This window comes from Cucurbita moschata, unplaced genomic scaffold, assembly GCF_002738365.1.
Source record: "Cucurbita moschata cultivar Rifu unplaced genomic scaffold, Cmos_1.0 Cmo_Scf00066, whole genome shotgun sequence".
NCBI lineage: Eukaryota > Viridiplantae > Streptophyta > Magnoliopsida > Cucurbitales > Cucurbitaceae > Cucurbita > Cucurbita moschata.
Genome location: NW_019268582.1, coordinates 104906 through 126553, shown reverse-complemented (window position 1 = coordinate 126553; position 21648 = coordinate 104906). Strand labels below are relative to the sequence as shown.

General features: G+C 37.2%; 1 non-coding gene across 1 annotated transcript; it reads right to left on the bottom strand.

Moving 5' to 3' along the window:
- Positions 1-6832: 6832 nt before the first annotated feature.
- TRNAI-UAU lies at positions 6833-6906 on the bottom strand. Its single transcript has one exon. It is a non-coding gene; the product is annotated as a tRNA-Ile (tRNA).
- Between the last annotated feature and the right edge of the window lie 14742 nt (positions 6907-21648).

Genomic DNA, 21648 nt, shown 5'->3' with positions numbered 1-21648 from the left:
TCTCGTTTTCATTTATCATATATATATATATATATATATACATATATAATATTTTCTTTTTTTCCTTCTTTCTTTCCCGGGTCGTTACATGAAAAATGTAGTAGCACATGGCTTGAGTATTTAAAGAAATACTCAGTAAGTGACCCCACTATTGGGGTTAAATGCAACAATCACATGCAATGAAATGATGGGACCTATCTTTCGTTTCGTTTCGTTTCGTTTCATTTCATTTTTCCTACGGTGTAATCCTAACAGGTAATTGTGGACGTGTACCATATACTCTACACGCAGCCCATATGTGCGAGTATGGGCTCACCAGCTAGTTCGCACACTGCTGGCCCACTGTCCCTAGCCGGTGGGCATACTCTGGGGGTCCACCGGGACCCGTTAAAACTAAAACCGTCACGACAGCGCTATGCAGGGCATAACAATCGTTGTCCTGCCATTTGGATGTACGCGTCCGTAGCCTCGTGATGGGATAGGGGTATCCCCCCAAATGCATGATCACACAATATGCATGAGGTCCCACTAGTCCTATAGTCATCATTTAATGAACATAACCCCGTGTCACGTTTTCATGCTTACATGTCATTCTCATTCTCATTTGGTTACATATCATACATATTTCTAGCGGGGTTATGTATCTTGTAATTAACGTCTCATGCTCATTTATAATGCGGAAATATAACTCTTACATGAACATAATTGATAACGTAAACTTAAAAAAACGTTTAAAACAACTTTTTCTTTGGAAAACACAGTCATGGTTTTTCGTGTTTAAATATGAAATACTGAAATTTAGAGAAAACAAAAACAAATACAAAATAATTTAAAACAATGTAATGCAAAACAACCTATTCTAACTTAAGACTAGAAAGTTAAATATGAATCTACTTATGCACGTGCCACAGTCTCTGCTTGCGATGCCGCCGTTCTCCGTACAAGTGCGCCTTGCCTTTACCTGAAAAATGATGTGGCACACGGCCTGAGTATTTCAAAGAATACTCAGTAAGTGGCCCCACTATAGGGGGCCATGCAAATGCAAACACATGCAATCATGAATAGGGACCTATCTCTAATCATCTTAGAGGTGGCCTTCAGTCTCGGACAAATTAGATGTGTAGTACTTCCCTACACACGACTCATACGTGCGAGTGTGAATCCCCAGGGCGCTCGCACACCCCCTGGACCCTCTAGTCAAGCTAATCTGTAGCGACGTCCGGAGGTCAGCGGAACCCCATAGTGTCATGCGCCTCATGAACACCCTCATTTGTGTGCATTTGTACCTATGCGCATTCGCGCTCATCATACGGTGCGCGTCCGCACTCATCATCTCTAGGAAAAGTAGCACTATGCTTATGAACATACAATATACATGAGGTCCCTCTAAATCCATCATAATGTATCTTCTGACACAACCCTCTAGTCTCATTTCTTTGTTACTCTGGGTAACACATACTCGTGGATATTTATAATAATATCATTTTCGCACTCTTAGCGTTGTGTCCTATGTCGATCTAACGACATGATGCAATATGACACTCATCATCATATAGCATGCTCAATATGGAAAACATCATCATATTAGGGTAAACATCACGCAATCATCATACTCATCATATTGCCACAAAGTGCATCAAACATATCAAGTACGACATTCATCAAAATATATATATACTGAGCATATCATCAAGTATCGTAACCCACACATCATCATAACTCATACATTATCATAAGTCATACATCATCATAACTCATATACCGCATTGTACGACATAGTTCATACATCATTGTAACTCATACAATTTTTAGCCTATCCTATAGTAAGGCCACTTACCTGGTTGGCCTTAGCCGAAGAATTCCCTAATTTATTTAGGTAAGCTCCCGTTCCTCGAGAACTACACCAAATGTTGCCAAGGTTTGCTTCCTATCGCATCGTTCGTCACCTTTTGTTAGTATTTCATATTTTAATTAATAATCCAACTAACCGTGTGAAAAACGGCTCTAAACAGTCTCAATAAAAATCGAATTTCATGTTTTCATTGTTTCTAAATTATGTAGGATAATAAAACTTAAAACTTGAATTAATAATATGTGGTTGGGATAATTCAACGTTTAATGTTATATCCTATAGATGCAAATATAACAATTTCTCATATCTTCTTCTCTCACTTATTTCTCTTCTATGTCATATTTTAATTCTATTTACTGTACTTGTCATATGAACATAACTTGCCATTTTCAAACGGTTCTAATTTTCTTTTCTTTCCTAAAATCCTCTCTCTTTTGTTTTTTTTTCTCGTTTAGCCTTTCAATTCTACTCCCATATCTAATTATTTTAAGTAATTTAAATTTAATTCTTTTAATTAGTTTCATTCTTTTAAGCAGTTTATTACAAGGGGTTTAATTCTACTCCGAGATTTTCTTTGGCTTTACTATTTCCAAATCTAATCTTCCTCTCTTTCCATTATTTTTTTATGTGAAAATCTCTTATTGGTATTTTTTTTATTTGATCTGTTTTGTAAATCTGACTACTAACCTTTTTCCAATGATATCTCTCTTCCTTTATCTGCCTACCATCTTTCCACCTTCCTTCTGATCTCTCCATTCTAACCATCTCTCCATCATTATTGTCTAACCATCTCTCCATTATCTTTCTGTTTCTGTTTTGTTCACTCCATTATTGATACTGAATAAGGGAGGTATTTTAGGGGAGGGGTGTAACGACCCAGGAAAGAAAGAAAAAATATATATATATATATATATAATAAAAAAATAAATTAAAAATAAAAAAAATTAAAAACTCAGTCGCCAGAAAACCCGCGAGTTTTTCGGCGACCGCCGAGTTTCGCGGAACCCACGCGAAACGACGGCCACAGCACGCCCAGCCCTCAGCCCACAACACCCAGCATCTTCAGAACACCTGCAAAGGGAGAAAAGATAGAAAATTTCGAGAGAGAGAGATTTCGGACAAACGTCGGCGAGTGTCCAGTTTCTACAACGAGCCCTCAAACCACCCTCAAACCGACACCAAACGACCTGTTACCACCATAAGAGGGATCCTTAACGAAAGCACAATAACTCAAGGTGCGTTTTGTGTTATTTCGTAAGCGTCGTCGTCGGTAACCGAGGTCGAAAAATTAGGTTTCTTAATCGATTCTTAGATCTGTGGCTTTTAGGAGCTTTTAGGCCGCAAAACTCCCAGAAAAGAAAGAAGGATGACGAACAAAGAGGAAAAGGGAAGGAAGAGGACCGAAATCGGCAACGGAAACGCCGCGGGAAGGAGAGAGAAAGCTCGCCGAAAAATCGGTCGAAGTCGGGTAAGGAAGACGAGATCCACGGATCCGGGTCAACCCGAACCCAAAACCCAAGAGAGCCAGTCCGTTCCTCCCTTGGCCTCTGCCTTCAGCCCAGCCCAACTACAGCGGCCCAAACCTCAAACCAGCCCAGAAGCTACGGTTCAGTTGAACCAACCCAGACTAGACCCACGGTCCAATTGAGCCGGCCTGCAAACCAAACACTTGGGGCCAGCCCAGTAAGCCGAGGTCCAACGATTAGTCTTGGCCCAGTGGCCTTCCACAGCTTGCGACCCGAACCACGACCCGAACCGGACTGCGACCCGCGCTTCGATCTGACACTACCACCCGACGTGGCTCTCTCTGCTGCTGCCACGTGTCACACAGCGGCGCAGGCAGTCCCTCGGCTCGGCTCGGCGCAAATGGCTCGGGCTCCCTCCGGTGACGCTCCAGCTGCTCCAGCGGCTGTTCGGCTCGGCTCACCTATTTTCAGCCCGGTTTCCACTGTTTCGACCCTCCCGAATCTATTTTCGGCCCCGATTAAGGTATCCGAGGCCGTTTTAGAGCTGTATTTAACATTTATTAAATTATAGGTAAATTAATTGTGAAATACTAACGGAAAGTGGTGGACGGTGTGATAGGAAACAAACCCCAGGGACGTAGGAAGCAGCTCTCACGGAACGGGAGCTTACGTTTAGCTATTTAGGGAGTACTTCGGCCATGGCCAAGTAAGTGGCCTTACTATAGGATAGGCTAAATAAATTGCATGAGTTGTGATGATGTGTGGATTATGATGCTTGATGATATGTGCAGTAGATACATATTTTGTTGAGTGATGCTTGATATGTTTGACGCACGTTGTGGCATTATGATGAGCATGATGATTGCATGATTTTTACCTTAATATGATGATGTTTTCCATATTGAGCATGCTAGATGATGATGAGTGCCATATTGCATCATGTCGTTAGATCGACATAGGACACAACCCTAAGAGTATGAAAATGATATTAATATAAATGTCCACGAGTATGCGTTACCTAGAGTAACAAAGAGATGAGACTAGAGGGTTGTGTCAAAAGAGACATTACGATGGATTTAGAGGGACCTCATGCATTTTGTATGTTCATAAGCATAGGGCTACTTCCCCTAGAGATGATGAGTGCGGACGCGCACCTTATGATGCGCACAGGTGCGAAAGCACACAGATGAGGGTGTTCATGAGGCGCATGACACTATGGGGTTTCGCTGACCTCCGGACGTTGCTACAGATTAGCTTGACCAGAGGGTCAAGGGGGTGTGCGAGCGCCCTGGGGACTCACACTCGCACGTGTGAGTCGTGTGTAGGGAAGTACTATACATCCAATTTGTCCGAGACTGGAGGCCACCCCTAAGATGATTAGAGATAGGTCCCTAATTCATGATTGCATGTGTTTGCATTAGCATGGCCCCTATAGTGGGGTCACTTACTGAGTATTTCTTCGAAATACTCAGGCCGTGTGCCATATTGTTTTTCAGGTAAAGGCAAGGCGCACTTGTACGGAGGACGGCGGCATCGCGAGCAGAGACTGTGGCACGTGCATAGGGTAGACTCATATTTAAATTTCTAGTCTTAAGTTAGAATAGGTTGTTTTGCATTTCATTGTTTTAAATTATTTTGTATTTGTTTTTGTTTCTCTAAATTTCAGTATTTCATATTTAAACACGTAAGACCATGACTGTGTTTTCCAGAGAAGAAGTTGTTTTAAACGTTTTTTGGAATTTACGTTATCAATTATGTTCATGTAAGAGTTATATTTCCGCATTATAGATGAGCATGAGACGTTAATAACGACTCTGAGTATGTGGAAATTTAGGGTCGTTACAAAGGGAGGAGAGATTTAAGAAGAGGTGGTCAGTTTTTTTTTCTTCCTTATTTTGTTATTTTTATTTATATATATATATATATATATATATATATATTTATAACCTTGGGCGTTACAGATTTATTTCAAATCTATTATTTTATATTTAAAATTACAATGATTCAACATAATTTTGGTTGAATATCTTAAAGTAAGGATATTATTGAGATTGTAATGAAGTAAGAACGGAAAGTTACCAAATTCTATTTAATTTATTATAATAAGTTTCATATTTATAATTAGTCTAATTCATATAGACTTAGATAGGTTTCGTATTTAATAAATTTTTAGTTTTTAATTTAAATATAATGTTTCTTTGAATATAAATATATTTATATTATATTTATTAAATATTATAATAAAGTATTTGAGAGTTATTTACGTAAATAAAAATATATATTTGTTATAAAATTTTAAAAGATAAAACTATTATTTCAAATTTCGGTATTTATTTTTATGATTATTATAATTTTTCCTAACACCAAATAGAAATAACAATAAAAAAAAACTTCGGGTTGACGATGTAAACAGAGGAGTTGGAAATTGACCTACCGTGATGGTCTTTTTCCAATGATGATTCCTAATCGGTTCTACGCCATATTGTAGAGGTTGTTCCGCCAAGGATTTGAGGTAAATTTTATGTGAGGGAAAAATTGTTTGTCTGGATATCTTTGCGCAAGGGTTGCCGTGTGGAGAAAATCTTCGAAAAGCAGGTTACATATTTTTTTAATGGATATAATGTGGGGTTGAGGGTCGTAAGTTAACTTTTACTATTAATCTAGTCTTGATTGACAAGAGTCCACATTTATAGTCTACTTATCTCTCATAGTAGATTGTCTTGATTAACTGAATATGTATAAAAGTTATGATGTATAACGAGGTCGCGCCTCACTTAGGTACAATATGCCCAATTTAAAAAATGATTGACAAATGCAAATTAAATTTAAAGTGAAAAATGTTATTTATTTATATGTAATTTTAATTATACTCTAATGTAAAACGAATTATAATTGTTTGATTATCCGACATTTTATTAAAAATCATCTCAAAGCCTTTGACACCCTTTTATTTATTTATTTATTATTATTATTATTATTATTATTATTATTATTTTGTCATTGCTCGCACATTAGGATTGAAATGTTATGTTATTTTATTATTATAATTAGAATTAATAAAAAATACTCTTAAATTTTGTGATTTATTTTAAAAATATCTCTAAATTTTCAAAAATTTTAATGATACCTTACACTTAAATTTTTTTTAGTTTAAAAAAATACTCCGAATTTTAAAAGTTTCAAAATGTTACTTTAGGTTATCTTTAAATCTTTTAACGTTATTTTAGAAAGTTTATAAGTATTTTTGAAATCCGTATTAATAGTAAAAATATTTTTGATTTTTTTTAAATGTAGAGGTGTTTTTGAAGTTCTTAAAAAAGTTTAAAAATACTGATTAAAAATCTTATCTATTTTCTCGAAGTTAAAAAGATTTAATATTTTCTTATAATTTAATTATTATTATTATTTTTTTTTTTTTTTTTTTGTCGAATTAATAATTTTATTTTTAATCAATATGTCACGGCCTATTAAACAAAAATTGTAAAATGGAAGATTGAAAAATAATACGGAAGCATGGTCCCGGCGGGGCTCGAACCCGCGACCTTCGGCTCATAAGACCAACGCTCTAACCAACTGAGCTACGGGACCTGTACGCTTAACAACATTAAGAAACATTAATTGATTAAAGAATATGTTTTTACAATTTAGCAATATGTTAATATAATTGGCTAAATTCAATATTATATTTAATTTTGTATAAACATTTCAAACTTACCATCCAGTAAAAATTCTATGAAAAGTTACTGGACTAATTTAGTAAATTACTCATGTTTTTACTTTTTTGGTGATTAATTCATTGTTTTCCATTAAGAATGTGTTGGTTAACTTCGAGAATAGATTTTCGAGTGGATAAAAAGAATGACTTTAGAGATAATTTATTTAATATGATTGCATGGATTAAACCTCAACTCTAACCCTAAAACCAAATTAATTGAAACTAAGCTTAAAATTAGACTAAATTCACAATTAACGACTCGAAATTTTCTACTTAATTTAAGGTCGCTACTGTATACATATCATAAACATTGAATGCGTAAATATTCATTTAAACTTTCATAAAACATGATCTTTAGCTTAAAACACAGTCATGAATTTACGTGTTTCGAAAACTCCTTTAAAAACGACACAACAAAAAGCTAAATAAAATAAATAAACATTTAAATTAAAAACATCCTATCCTAGTCTAAGTCTACGATACGACTTGTAATGACCCTAAAATTCTTCTATTTAATCTAAGGTCATTACTATATATCTTAAATGTGGAATTTACTTAACGGCCCTTCCTTTGATGCGAAATTTAAATTAAATGGCTCTCATCATAAATGCAACATCAACTTATCATTCATTATCGTGTGAAAAGCGAATACAAGGGAAAGAAAGGAAAAACAATTCTGAATTAAATATCCTATATTAACCTATGCTTTATTAATACAATTACAATTCAACCTATACTAGCCTATAATTTAATCTGTGTAGTCGATTAATCTATCTAGACCATTTTTGTTTTTATTGACTTTTTTTTGCAATTTTGTTTCGGATGGAGGTTGAGAAAAGATAAATGGGAAAGGACCCGAGAAGTGAAGATAAATTTATTTTTTCTTAATGTAATAATACTTTTTATTTATAATAATTGTTATTTATTTATTTTCGGGCTATTACAAACCATAGGGTCGAATGTTTTTGTGCTCTTCCAATTTGTCTACATTGTTTAATATATTAAAATTTAGTAACGATAAACTTAAATAATACTCATACTAAGTATAAGTATAAAACCATAAAGAATAGGATAGAAACTAATTCCAAATGGTACAAAATGCACGTGACGGGTAGGTTTCAATATGACTTTGAAAATTTTCATTTTTACAACTAAACTTCAAATTTTTGTTCTACAAATAATGAAAGCTGATATATAAAAATATGGTTTTTATGTATGAATAACTTAAATTTTTTTTGCCCAAATGATATATGATCTTTCAGGATTTATTCTTTAATGCAATAATAAATTTTATTATTTTATTCACAATTTAACATTATTTATGCATGAAAAATTGAAAGTATAATGTTAAAGGGTATGTGATGGAGTATGTGATGGACCTGTGAGAGGATCGGGGTCAACAAATAATGTGAAAGGATTAGGGTCAATAAATAATGTGAAAAGTTATATGGATAAAGTTGGATAACTTATCTTGCTAAGAATATTGATACGACCTACTTTATAATTATTAAAAATGTTTGATCTAAATCGTTTATAGATATTGTTGGATCTGTATAGAAACTCTAGAGGGGTGAATAGGATTTTAACAATAAAATATTTAAGCTTAAAAGATTATAATTAATACAATAAACCATTCAAGAAATAACCATAAACAATTAAAAAAAAAAAAAAAAAAACTTATAACATGCAATAAATCATAATAACAATTTCAAAATTAAATAGAAGAGAATTAGAAAATATAACACCGATCAAAACTGACTACTCTACCCCTAAGCGCCTTTCTCGACTCTTTCCTCGAATCAAAGTCCCTCGACTAGAGCGCTCTTTTTACGAGTTTACGAGTTCAAGAGCAGACTCAATTCTTCCCACGGCTCAAGATCAAACTGATACAAGACTCAATCTTTTCCACGGCTCATGATCAAACCGATACAAGACTCTGAATTTTGTAGAAATACACTACCAGTCGAATACGATGAGGAGAAATAAAATTGGAAGCTTGAAAAAAAATAAAATTGGAAGCTTTGGAGAGCAATAAGGGAGGTGTACTGCCCGTTAGGTTAAATATATATATATATATAATATATTAAAATAAAAATAATAAAATAAGGAAGAAAAAAAAGAAGCTGACCACCTCTCCTTGCCTTTCTCTTTGGATTAGAGCCCAACTGATAGAATTTATGGAGTTCAAGAGCAAACTCAATTCTTGATACAAGATTCAATCATTTTCATGGATTCAATCATTTTCATGGCTAAAGATCAGATCAAACGAAGTGTCCTTGACTTTTGTAGGAACACCTAAGAGAAATAAAATTGGGAGCAATAATGGAGGTGTAAAGCCCAATAAATATATATATATATATATATATATATATTAAAATAGAAGTAATAAAATAAAGAAAAGAAAAAAAAATTAATTGACCACCTCTCCTTTAAATCTCTCCACCACTCTCCTAACATACCTCTCTCCTTCAATATCAATAATTGACAAATAAAATAGAAAGAGAAAGAAAGATTTTCTGTAAAGAAAAAGGTTGAGAGATGTTAGGCAATAATGGAGGAAAAGATTAGTAGTTAGATTTACGTTTTATTTGAAATATTAATCTGTTGCAATTATTTAGATCTAAGAGTTATAAATTAAAATCCTACCAAAAAAAAGTCAAATAAAATGGGCTAGAATACTCTCTCACCAAAATTAAAAGATAGAAAAAAAAAAAAAAAAAAAGAAATAGATAGACAAGAAAGGGAGGAAAATTTGAAAACAAATTCAAATGAGAAAAAAAGAAATACTAAGATTTGGAAAATAGAATGAGGAGAGAGAAAAGAAAGAAAGAAATACATCGAAGAAGATTGAGAAACAAATCAAATAATAAAAAAAAGATTTAGAAAATATGATGAAAAGAGGAAAAAAAAAAAATTAAGATAAACGTCATGCAATCATCATACTCATCATATTGTCACAAAGTACATCAAACATATCAAGTACGTCATTTATCAAAATATATATATACTGCACATATCATCATAACTCATACATCATCATAACTCATATACCGCATCGTATCGTATAGTTCATACATCATCATACCTCATACAATTTTTAGCCTATCCTATAGTAAGGCCACTTACTTGGTTGGCCTTGGCCGGAGTACTCCCTAAATAGCTAAACGTAAGCTCCCGTTCCGTGAGAGCTGCTTCCTACGTTGCCGGGGTTTGTTTCCTATCACACCGTTCACCATTTTCCGTTAGTATTTCACAATTAATTTACCTATAATTCAATAAATGTGAAATACGGCTCTTAAACGGCCTTAGATACCTTAATCGGGGCCCAAAACAGATTCAGGAGGGTTGAAACAGTGGAAACCGGGTTGAAAACAGGTGAGCCAAGCCGAACAGCCGCTGGAGGAGCCGCCGGAGCGTCACTTGAGGGAGCCCAAGCCGTTTGCGCCGAGCCGTGCTGAGGGACCACCTGCGCCGCTGTGTGACACGTGGCAGCAGCAGAGCAAGCCACGTCGTTCGGTAGCGTCGGGTCGAAGTGCGGGTCGCAGTCCAGTTCGGGTTGTGGTCCGAGTCCTAGACTGCAGAAGGCTACTGGGCCAAGATTAATCGTTGGGCCTCGGCTTACTAGGCTGGGCCGCAAATGTTTGGGTTGTAGGCTGGCTCGATTGGACCGTGAGTCTAGTCTCGATTTGGTTCAACTGAACCGTAGCTTCTGGGCTGGTTTGAGGTTTGGGCCGCTGTAGTTAGGCTAGCCTGAAGGCAAAGGCCGAGGGAAAGAATGAGCTGGCTCTCTTGGGTTTTGGGTTCGGGTTGACCCGGATCCGTGGATCTCGTCTTCCTTACCCGACTTCGGCCGATTTTCCGGCGAGTTTTCTCTCTCCTTCCCGCGGCGTTTCCGTTGCCGATTTCGGCCCTCTTTCTTCCTTTTCCTCTTTATTTTTCGTCCTTCTTTCTTTTTTGGGAGTTTTGCGGCCTAAACGTTCCTAAAACTATAGATCTAAGAACGATTAGGGAAACCCAATTTTCCGACCTCGGTTACCGACGACGGCGCTTACGAAAAAGCACAAAATGCACCTTGAGTTATTGTGCTTTCGTTAGGGATCCTTCTCGTGGTGGTAACTGATCGTTTGGTGTCGGTTTTCTGGTGGTTTGGGGGTCTCGTCGGAGAAACTAGAAACTCACCGACGTTTATCCGAAATCTCTCTCTCTCGTATTTTCTTTCTTTTCTCCCTTTGCAGGTATTCTGATAGGTGTTGGGAGTCGTGGGCTGAAGGCTGGGCGTGGGGTTCGCGAAACTTGGCAGTCGCCGGAAAACTCGCGAATTTTCAGGCGACTGAGTTTTTTTTTTTTTCGTTTTCTTTTTCTTTCCCTTTTTCTTTTTCTTTCCCGGGTCGTTACACCTACACATGATTTGGAGCTAATAGCAGTGGTGTTCGCGTTAAAAATTTGGCGACACTACTTGTATGGCAAAAAGACTCAAATCTATACGGACCATAAAAGCCTAAAATACTTGTTCACACAAAAAGATTTGAACATGAGGGAACATAGATGCTTAGAGCTGGTAAAAGATTACGACATAGACATCCAGTACCACCCTGGAAAAGCAAACGTAGTTGCAGCACTGAGTCGAAAAGCAGTACACTCGTTGGCCTTCATCACAAAGGAGCCACGAGTGTGAACTGATTTCGAACGAGCTGACATAGCGGTAGTAACCGAAGAAGTGATAGCCCAAATAGCTCGACTGACAGTGCGTCCCACACTCAGACAAAGGGTCATAGACTCACAACGTGGGGATCCAAGCCGAAGCAAAATCCTAGACCAATTGAAAGTAGGCCTAGTGGACGGATTTTCTAAGTCAACAGATGACGGATTATTATGTCAAGGACGTTTATGTGTGCCACCCATGAGCGAAATAAAGAATGAAATCCTAACTGAGGCACACAACTCACCCTTCTCGATACATCCAGGTGGAACAAAGATGTATTAAGACTTGAAACAACACTTCTGGTGGCGAAGTATGAAAAAAGGATATTGCGGAGTACATGAGTAAGTGTCTGGTGTGCCAACAAGTAAAAGCCCCTGGGCAGAAAACCGCCGGGCTACTACAACCTTTAAGTATACCATAATGAAAATGGGAAAACATTGCCATGGATTTCATAGTAGGCCTACCCAAAACATTATAAAGGGCTATACGGTAATCTGGGTGGTCGTGGATTGTCTGACAAAGTCAGCTCACTTCCTACCGGATAAGACAATATATACCGTAGACAATTAGGCCCAACTGTATGTGAAAGAAATTGTGAGGTTGCATGGAGTACCGGTGTCAATTATGTCGGATCGGAACCCGCGTTTTACGTCGGCCTTTTGGTGCAAACTCCAAAAAGCGATGGGTACCCGCCTCGACTTTAGCACCGCCTTTCACCCACAAACGGATGGTCAAACGGAACGATTAAACCAAATCCTAGAAGACATGCTTCGGGCATGCGTTATGGATTTCACAGGTGTTGGCTTATTAGCCCTTGATCTCACATTAATTAATTTCAATGAATTAATTATTGATGTTTTCATGATAACAAACCTACTTTTAATTATTAACTATTTTCAGTTTTTTGAACTGTCCACAGTATAAGGTCGGGAATAACGATTACAACAACTTTTCAATTACTCAAATCAGAGCTAAAACGAAGAAATTAGAGTCGAGACAACATACCCGACGTGATGATGTGGCAACAAAATCAAAATGATGGACAAATCAAAATATATCAAAGTATGACATTTATAATATTGGAAGAGTAACAAATGGTGGAGTTTTTTCTTATTATTACATTTCTAAATAAAATTATTTTTACAAAATATAAATTTGAATATAACCGTTACTCACATCGAATTTTATTATTACTATATTATATTATTATATTATTACATTTTAAAATTTTGGTAGTTACTCACATCATTTTTATTATTATTATATTATTATATTTATAATAAATTTTGAATTTCATTTTACCGTTACTCACATAACTTTTTATTATTATTATATTATATTACTATTATATTAAAATTTTGAAATAAATGAATTTAGAAAATTTTCTTATTTAATTACTTTTAATCTCCACCTTCCATTATTCCTAACACAATCCAATGGTCAATATTCAATCCTACATTTTGCCACTTTTCTCCTCTATATAAACTCATCTTCCCCACATTTTTATAACACACAACTTACATACATTCTTCAATCCTCATTTGTTCAAAGTCTCCATTGTTTGTTGCTCTTTCCAAGCTTACAAGTTTATTTCTTTTCATCTTATTCTTGAGAGGAATTATTATTATATTGTGAGGAAATAGTTGTCAGTATCCCAAATTGTAAATCTACTCTTTGAGAGAGTTGTGGTGTGTTATTATCAAACTCAAATACTTGTATCGGTTTGATCCTGCGCCGTGGAAAGGATTGAGTTTGCTCTTGAACTCGTAAAAAGAGCGGTGTACCGGTTTGACTCTGATCCGTGGAAAGAGTCGGAAAAGTTCTTTATTCAAATTCCCAAGAGGCGCTTGGGGAGTGGAGTAGGTCGAGTTTGACCGAACCACTATAAAACTACGGTGTCATTTTCTCTAACTCTTTCCTATTTAATTTCAAGATTATTATTATGATTTATTGCATGTTCTACTTGATTATTGTTTTGATTTGAATTATTTTGTTTTAGTAATTATCATCTTCTACTTATTTGTAAAAAGTTTTATCATTAGAAAAATTAATCAAGTTTAAACACTTTTATCGTTAAAACCCTATTCACCCCCCCTCTAGGGTTGCCATACCGATCCAACAACAGGGAGTTGGGACACTAAACTGCACTTAATGGAATTCTCTTACAGCAACAGCTTCCAAGCAACCATTGGGATGGCACCCTTTAAAGCGTTGTATGGAAAACGATGTAGATTCCCATTGTGCTGGGACGAAGTAGGAGAGCGGGAACTTGTAGGACCTGAGCTGGTCTGCATCATCAACGAGGTGGTACAGAAAATTAGAGTAAGGATGCATACCGCACAGAGTAGGCAAAAGAGCTACGCCGACGTTAGGCGTAGGAATTTAGAGATCGAAGAGGGGGATCCAGTGTTCTTAAAAGTAGCTCCTATGAAAGGCATTTTAAGATTCAGACGAAAGGGGAAGCTAAGCCCCCAATTTATTGGACTGTTCGAAATTTTAGAAAGAGTAGGTTCAGTAGCTTACAAACTAGCTTTACCACCTTCACTTTCAAGCGTACACGATGTATTTCATGTGTCCATGTTAAAGAAATATATTGCAGACCCTACGCACGTAATAGACTACATACCTCTCAAAATCGAGGAAAATTTAAGTTATCAGGAGAAATCGATTAAAATCCTAACCCGAGAAGTGAAAGCCTTACGTAATAAAAATATAGGTTTCGTTAAGTTATTGTGGCGTAACCACCAAATCGTGGAAGGTACGTGGGAACAAGAGGAGGAAATAAAGGAAAAATATCCCGAGTTGATCCACGAATTTGAGACTTTCGAGGATGAAAGTTCTTTTTAGGGGTAGATAATGTGTCGGCAGAACCGAAAACTCCAGCGAACCACACGACTCACAAAGGGCAGCCGAAGGCTGGGATACCACAGAACTCGACCCCGACCTTCAGCCACCCCAAAACGACCTGCAAAGAACAAAAAATAGAGAAAAACGAAGAGGAACAGAAAAATCCGACGAAACTCCGGCGAGGCCAAACCATACGAAATCGACGTTAAAACCTCCATTTTACGCAACAAAAGTAATCCCATAACCTTTTACACACATCCGGGGTAGATTTAGACAAATCCTATACGTTGAACACCGTCGGCAAGGGAGACGGAACGTCAGATTTTCGAACTTCTCCAGATCCGGGAGTGTGAGGCATTTACAAACCAGATCTATACCAAAAACGGGGTTAGGGGGAAGAAGAGACTCGGGAACGGAGGAAAAATGAGGAAAAAAGCGAAACGACGTTAACGAGGAGAGAGAAAAGTCGCCGGAAAAACGCGCAGGCAACCGGGTGAAGAATACGAAGTTCGATCCGAGGGTCGGATCCCGCAACCCGAACCAAACCCAATCACCTTAGGTCAGCCCAGTACCCGATGGTTCCCGCGGCCTAGTCGCTTCAGCCCAAAACGCGTAAGCCCAGTACCCGACTGTAATGGAACCAAAAAAAAAAAAAAAATGATGGTCGTCGGCGAGCCGAAAACTCCGGAATGGAAATGGGAAAACATTGCCATGGATTTCATAGTAGGCCTACTGAAAACATTAAAGGGCTATACGGTAATCTGGGTGGTCGTGGACCGCCTGACAAAGTCAGCTCACTTCCTACCGGGTAAGGCAATATATACAGTAGACAATTGGGCACAACTGTATGTTAAAGAAATTGTGAGGTTGCATGGAGTACCGGTGTCAATTGTGTCGGATCAGGACCTGCGTTTTACGTCGGCCTTTTGGCGCGGACTCCAAAAAGCGATGGGTACCTGCCTCTACTTTAGCACCGCCTTCCACCCACAAACGGATGGCCAAACAGAATGATTAAACCAAATTCTGGAAGACATGCTTTGGGCATGCGTTATGGATTTCACAGGGAGTTGGGACACCAAACTGCACTTAATGGAATTCTCTTACAATAACAGCTTCCAAGCAACCATCAGTATGGCACCCTTTGAAGCGTTGTATGGAAAACTGTAACGACCCTAAATTTCCACATACTCAGAGTCGCTACTAACGTCTCATGCTCATCTATAATGTGGAAATATAACTCTTACATGAACATAATTGATAATGAAAATTTTCAAGAAAACGTTTAAAACAACTTCTCCTCTGAAAAACACTGCCATGGTCTTACGTGTTTAAATATGAAATACTGAAATTTAGAGAAACAAAAACAAATACAAATTAATTTAAAACAATGAAATGCAAAACAACCTATTCTAACTTAAGACTAGAAATTTAAATATGAGTCTACCCTATGCACGTGCCACAGTCTCTGCTCGCGATGCCGCCGTCCTTCGTACAAGTGCGCCTCTCCTTTACCTGAAAAATGATGTGGCACACGGCCTGAGTATTTCAAAGAATACTCAGTAAGTGGCCCCACTATAGGGGGCCATGCAAATGCAAACACATGCAATCATGATTTAGGGACCTATCTCTAATCATCTTAGGGGTGGCCTCCAGTCTCGAACAAATTGAATGTGTAGTACTTCCCTACACACGACTCACACGTGCGAGTGTGAATCTCCAGGGCGCTCGCACACCCTCTGGACCCTCTGGTTAAGCTAATCTATAGCGACGTCCGGAGGTCAGCGGAACCCCATAGTGTCATGCACCTCATGAACACCCTCATCTGTGTGCTTTCGCACCTGTGCGCATACGCGCTCATCATACGGTGCGCGTCCGCACTCATCATCTCTAGGGGAAGTAGCCCTATGCTTATGAACATACAATATGCATGAGGTCCCTCTAAATCCATCATAATGTCTCTTCTGACACAATCCTCTAGTCTCATCTCTTTGTTACTCTAGGTAACACATACTCATGGATACTTATATTAATATCATTTTCACGCTCTTAGGGTTGTGTCCTATGTCGATCTAACGACATGATGTAATATGGCACTCATCATCATATAGCATGCTCAATATGGAAAACATCATCATATTAAGGTAAACATCACGCAATCATCATACTCATCATATTGCCACAAAGTGCATCAAACATATCAAGTACGACATTCATCAAAATATATAAATACTGAGCACATCATCAGGTATCATAACCCACACATCATCATAAGTCATACATCATCATAACTCATATACCGCATCATACGACATAGTTCATACAACATCGTAACTCATACAATTTTTAGCCTATCCTATAGTAAGGCCACTTACCTGGTTGGCCTTAGCCGAAGTACTCCTTAATTTAATTAACGTAAGCTCCCGTTCCTCGAGAGTTGCTCTAAAGGTTGCTGGAGTTTGCTTCATATCCCACCGTTCGTCACCTTTTGTTAGTATTTCACATTTTAATAATCCAACTAACAATGTGAAATACGGCTCTAAAACGGTCTCAGTAAAAATCGAATTCCAAGTTTTCATTGTTTCTAAATTTTCTAAAACTCAAATTGAAAATATGTCAATATTATTTCATGCTGCTTTGAATCATCAATCCAATTATGGTTTGTTATAATATTATATTATCTGGATACAAACAATAATAATTTTTTACATTTTCCATTTTCTTTCTTGTACCTCTTTGTTCTCTTCTCTCTGTATTTTTTTTTTTCTTCCTACAAATGATTATGCAATTATAAAACAATTTCAATCCATTCTCTTCTCCTCCCTTTCCTAAACGATTATGGCTTTCTAATTGGATAGTCATATTAGGAAAGGGAGGAGAACAGAATGGATTGAAATAGTTTTATAATTGCATAATTATTTGTAGGAAGAAAAAAAATACAGAGAGAAGAGAACAAAGAGGTACAAGAAAGAAAATTGAAAATGTGAAAATTTTTTATTGTTTGTATCCAGATAATATAATATTATAACAAACCATAATTGGATTGATGATTCAAAGCAGCATGAAATAATATTGACATATTTTCAATTTGAGTTTTAGAAAATTTAGAAACAATGAAAACTTGGAATTCGATTTTTACTGAGACCGTTTTAGAGCCGTATTTCACATTGTTAGTTGGATTATTAAAATGTGAAATACTAACAAAAGGTGACGAACGGTGGGATATGAAGCAAACTCCAGCAACCTTTAGAGCAACTCTCGAGGAACGGGAGCTTACGTTAATTAAATTAAGGAGTACTTCGGCTAAGGCCAACCAGGTAAGTGGCCTTACTATAGGATAGGCTAAAAATTGTATGAGTTACGATGTTGTATGAACTATGTCGTATGATGCGGTATATGAGTTATGATGATGTATGACTTATGATGATGTGTGGGTTATGATACCTGATGATGTGCTCAGTATTTATATATTTTGATGAATGTCGTACTTGATATGTTTGATGCACTTTGTGGCAATATGATGAGTACGATGATTGCGTGACGTTTACCTTAATATGATGATGTTTTCCATATTGAGCATGCTATATGATGATGAGTGCAATATTACATCATGTCGTTAGATCGACATAGGACACAACCCTAAGAGCGTGAAAATGATATTAATATAAGTATCCACGAGTATGTGTTACCTAGAGTAACAAAGAGATGAGACTAGAGGGTTGTGTCAGAAGAGACATTATGATGGATTTAGAGGGACCTCATGCATATTGTATGTTCATAAGCATAGGGCTACTTCCCCTAGAGATGATGAGTGCGGACGCGCACCGTATGATGAGCGCGTATGCGCACAGGTGCGAAAGCACACAGATGAGGGTGTTCATGAGGTGCATGACACTATGGGGTTCCGCTGACCTCCGGACGTCGCTACAAATTAGCTTGACCAGAGGGTCCAGGGGGTGTGTGAGCGCCCTGGAGATTCACACTCGCACGTGTGAGTCGTGTGTAGGGAAGTACTACACATCCAATTTGTCCGAGACTGGAGGCCACCCCTAAGATGATTAGAGATAGGTCCCTAAATCATGATTGCATGTGTTTGCATTTGCATGGCCCCCTATAGTGGGGCCACTTACTGAGTATTCTTTGAAATACTCAGGCTGTGTGCCACATCATTTTTCAGGTAAAGGCGGGGCGCACTTGTACGGAGGACGGCGGCATCGCGAGTAGAGACTGTGGCACGTGCATAAGGTAGACTCATATTTAAATTTCTAGTCTTAAGTTAGAATAGGTTGTTTTGCATTTCATTGTTTTAAATTATTTTGTATTTGTTTTTGTTTCTCTAAATTTCAGTATTTCATATTTAAACACGTAAGACCATGACAGTGTTTTTCAGAGGAGAAGTTGTTTTAAACATTTTCTTGAAAATTTTCATTATCAATTATGTTCATGTAAGAGTTATATTTCCGCATTATAGATGAGCATGAGACGTTAGTAGCGACTCTGAGTAGGTGGAAATTTAGGGTCGTTACATTTATAGCTTTAAATTTACGTATAATTTCAAATATTTCAACTTAGTGAGTGAGTTTCCATGGCTCGATTCTCTCGAAAAGTGGGTCATTATAAATCTACAACCTCGTCAGATCTATCTTTTAGTTCTAAAGCATCGTGATTAGTTATTTACAAGTTCTTATCATCATCAACCTGCATACCATAGGTGCTCGAAGCACGACTTAGTCATTGAATCCAACTCATAATTCTCGTCATTTCAATATGGACACTATTATCATATTCTTTAGTAGAGTTTGGTTAGCATCTCCCTAGCAAGCCTCATAACATCAATATCATAAAAGAGGGAGAGACCCTCGTGCCTGGTAACACTCATTTACCTATATAGTCTCTTGTTCTCATTCGAAAAAGACGGATTAGTGAATGGGTAAAGATTCCCTAATTGCATCCACAAAACACTCGTATGACTCTAGTAAGGTTCATACATTTCGGGCTCAATTAAATCCATACCAACTCATAGTCATAAATATATTAATGTGGACCTCTATCGATTAAGGAAAGTTCACTATTACGAGTTAATGGGCCAATCCTCAAAGTACAAGTTATCATAAGCATACAGCTACTTCCCCTAGAGATGATGAGTGCAGACGCGCACCGTATGATGAGCGCGAATGCACACGGTGTTCATGAGGCACATGACACTATGAACTCGGACATCACTACAGATTAACTTGACCAGAGGGTCCAAGGGGTGTGCAAGTGCCCCGGGGATTCACACTCGCATGTGTGAGTGGTGTGTAGGGAAGTACTACACATTCAATTTGTCTGAGACTGAAGACCACCCTTAAGATGATTAGAGATAGGTCCCTAATTCATGATTGCATGTGTTTGCATTAACATGGCTCCTATAGTGGGGTCACTTACTGAGTATTTGTTGCTGTGTGCCATATTGTTTTTCAGATAAAGGTAAGGTGCCCATGTACGGTTGACGGCGACATCGTGATCAGAGACTATGGCGCGTGCATAGGATAGTTGCATGTTTGAAATTCCTTGTCTTGGTTAGGATAAGGTGCTTGCATTTCATTTATTTAAATAATTTAATTTGTAATTGTTTTTATCTTATTTTGAACTCCAGCATGATGTTTGAAACATGTAAGTTCGGCAGTGTTTTCTAGTGTTTTAACGTATTTTGAAGTTTTAAATTTTTTCGTTAATAAAGATGAGCATTCTTAGAGTTATATTCTACATTAGAGATGAGCATGAGACGTTAGTGGCGACTCTAGATATGTGAAAATTTAGGGTCGTTACACTCATTGTGAAATTTGGAAGTTCAAGTAGGTCAATTAGCAACTGAGTTATGAAATAGGCCTCTTAGAAAGCTGACAGCAGACACCAAGACACCAAAAAGAGAAGGCAAAGAGCAATGTCAAGCAATAGAGTTGATAAGTAGAAAAAAAATATTCGGGAGGAAAAAGTGCGGAACAAGGTGATAGCCATTCCTAGGAAGCTGCTAATACACAACAAAGAAATGAGAAAGCTGCTGTACAGAAAGAACACAGCAATAATTATGCAGAAATTGAGGAGCCGCCTAAAATGCAAACAACAGCTAGCAGTGGACAAGAGAGTAGAACATACACACCAACACCTCATTTCCATAAAGAATAAAAAGAAAGAAAGAGGAAACCCATTTTGAGAAGTTTATGGATATTCGGAAAGGAAATTCATATAAACATACCACAAGTGGAAGCTTTGAAGCAAATGCCAAATTATGGGAAATTCTTGAAGGATGTACTCACTAATAGAAGAAAGTTTGAAGAATTTAAGGTGGTGTCACTAAATGAAAAGTGTAGTGCAATATTGAAGAACAAGATCCTGAAAGACCCTGGGTCATTCACTATTCCCATATCAATTGGAGAAAATGAGCTAGGAAGAGCATTATGTGAACTTAATGCCTCTATCCATTTACAAAAAGTTGGGGATTGGAGAGGCTAGACCGACTATAGTCACTTTACAACTAGCCGATAGGTCCCCATCACTTATCCCGAAGGAAAGATTGAGGACATCTTAATTCAAGTTGATAAATTCATATTTCCTGTAGATTTTATCATTTTAGATTATGAAGCCAATCATGATGTACCAATTATTTTGGGGAGGCAATTTTTAAAGACCGAAAGAACATTAGTAGATGTCTACAAAGGAACCATCACGATAAGAATGGGTGACCAAAAAGTTGAATTTAATATCAAAACAGCATGAAATATCTAACAGTGACAGAAGAATGCTCAGCAGTATATGAATCGACAAAACAACCAGCGACTGAGGAATGGGATGATGGGAAAATGAGCAGGAAGAAGACAGTAACTGGAATGACAGAATAGAATAGTTAGCAGTTTTAGGTGAATTCAACAAAACTTTTGAGTCACTAGAATGTGAGGGAAGGAGTTCACTGATGAAACCATCTATTGAAGAAACGCCGCAGCTGGACTTGAAACCACTACCTTCTAACCTTAAATATGCTTATTTAGGTAACAAGAAGACACTATCCATCATCATCTCAACGACACTA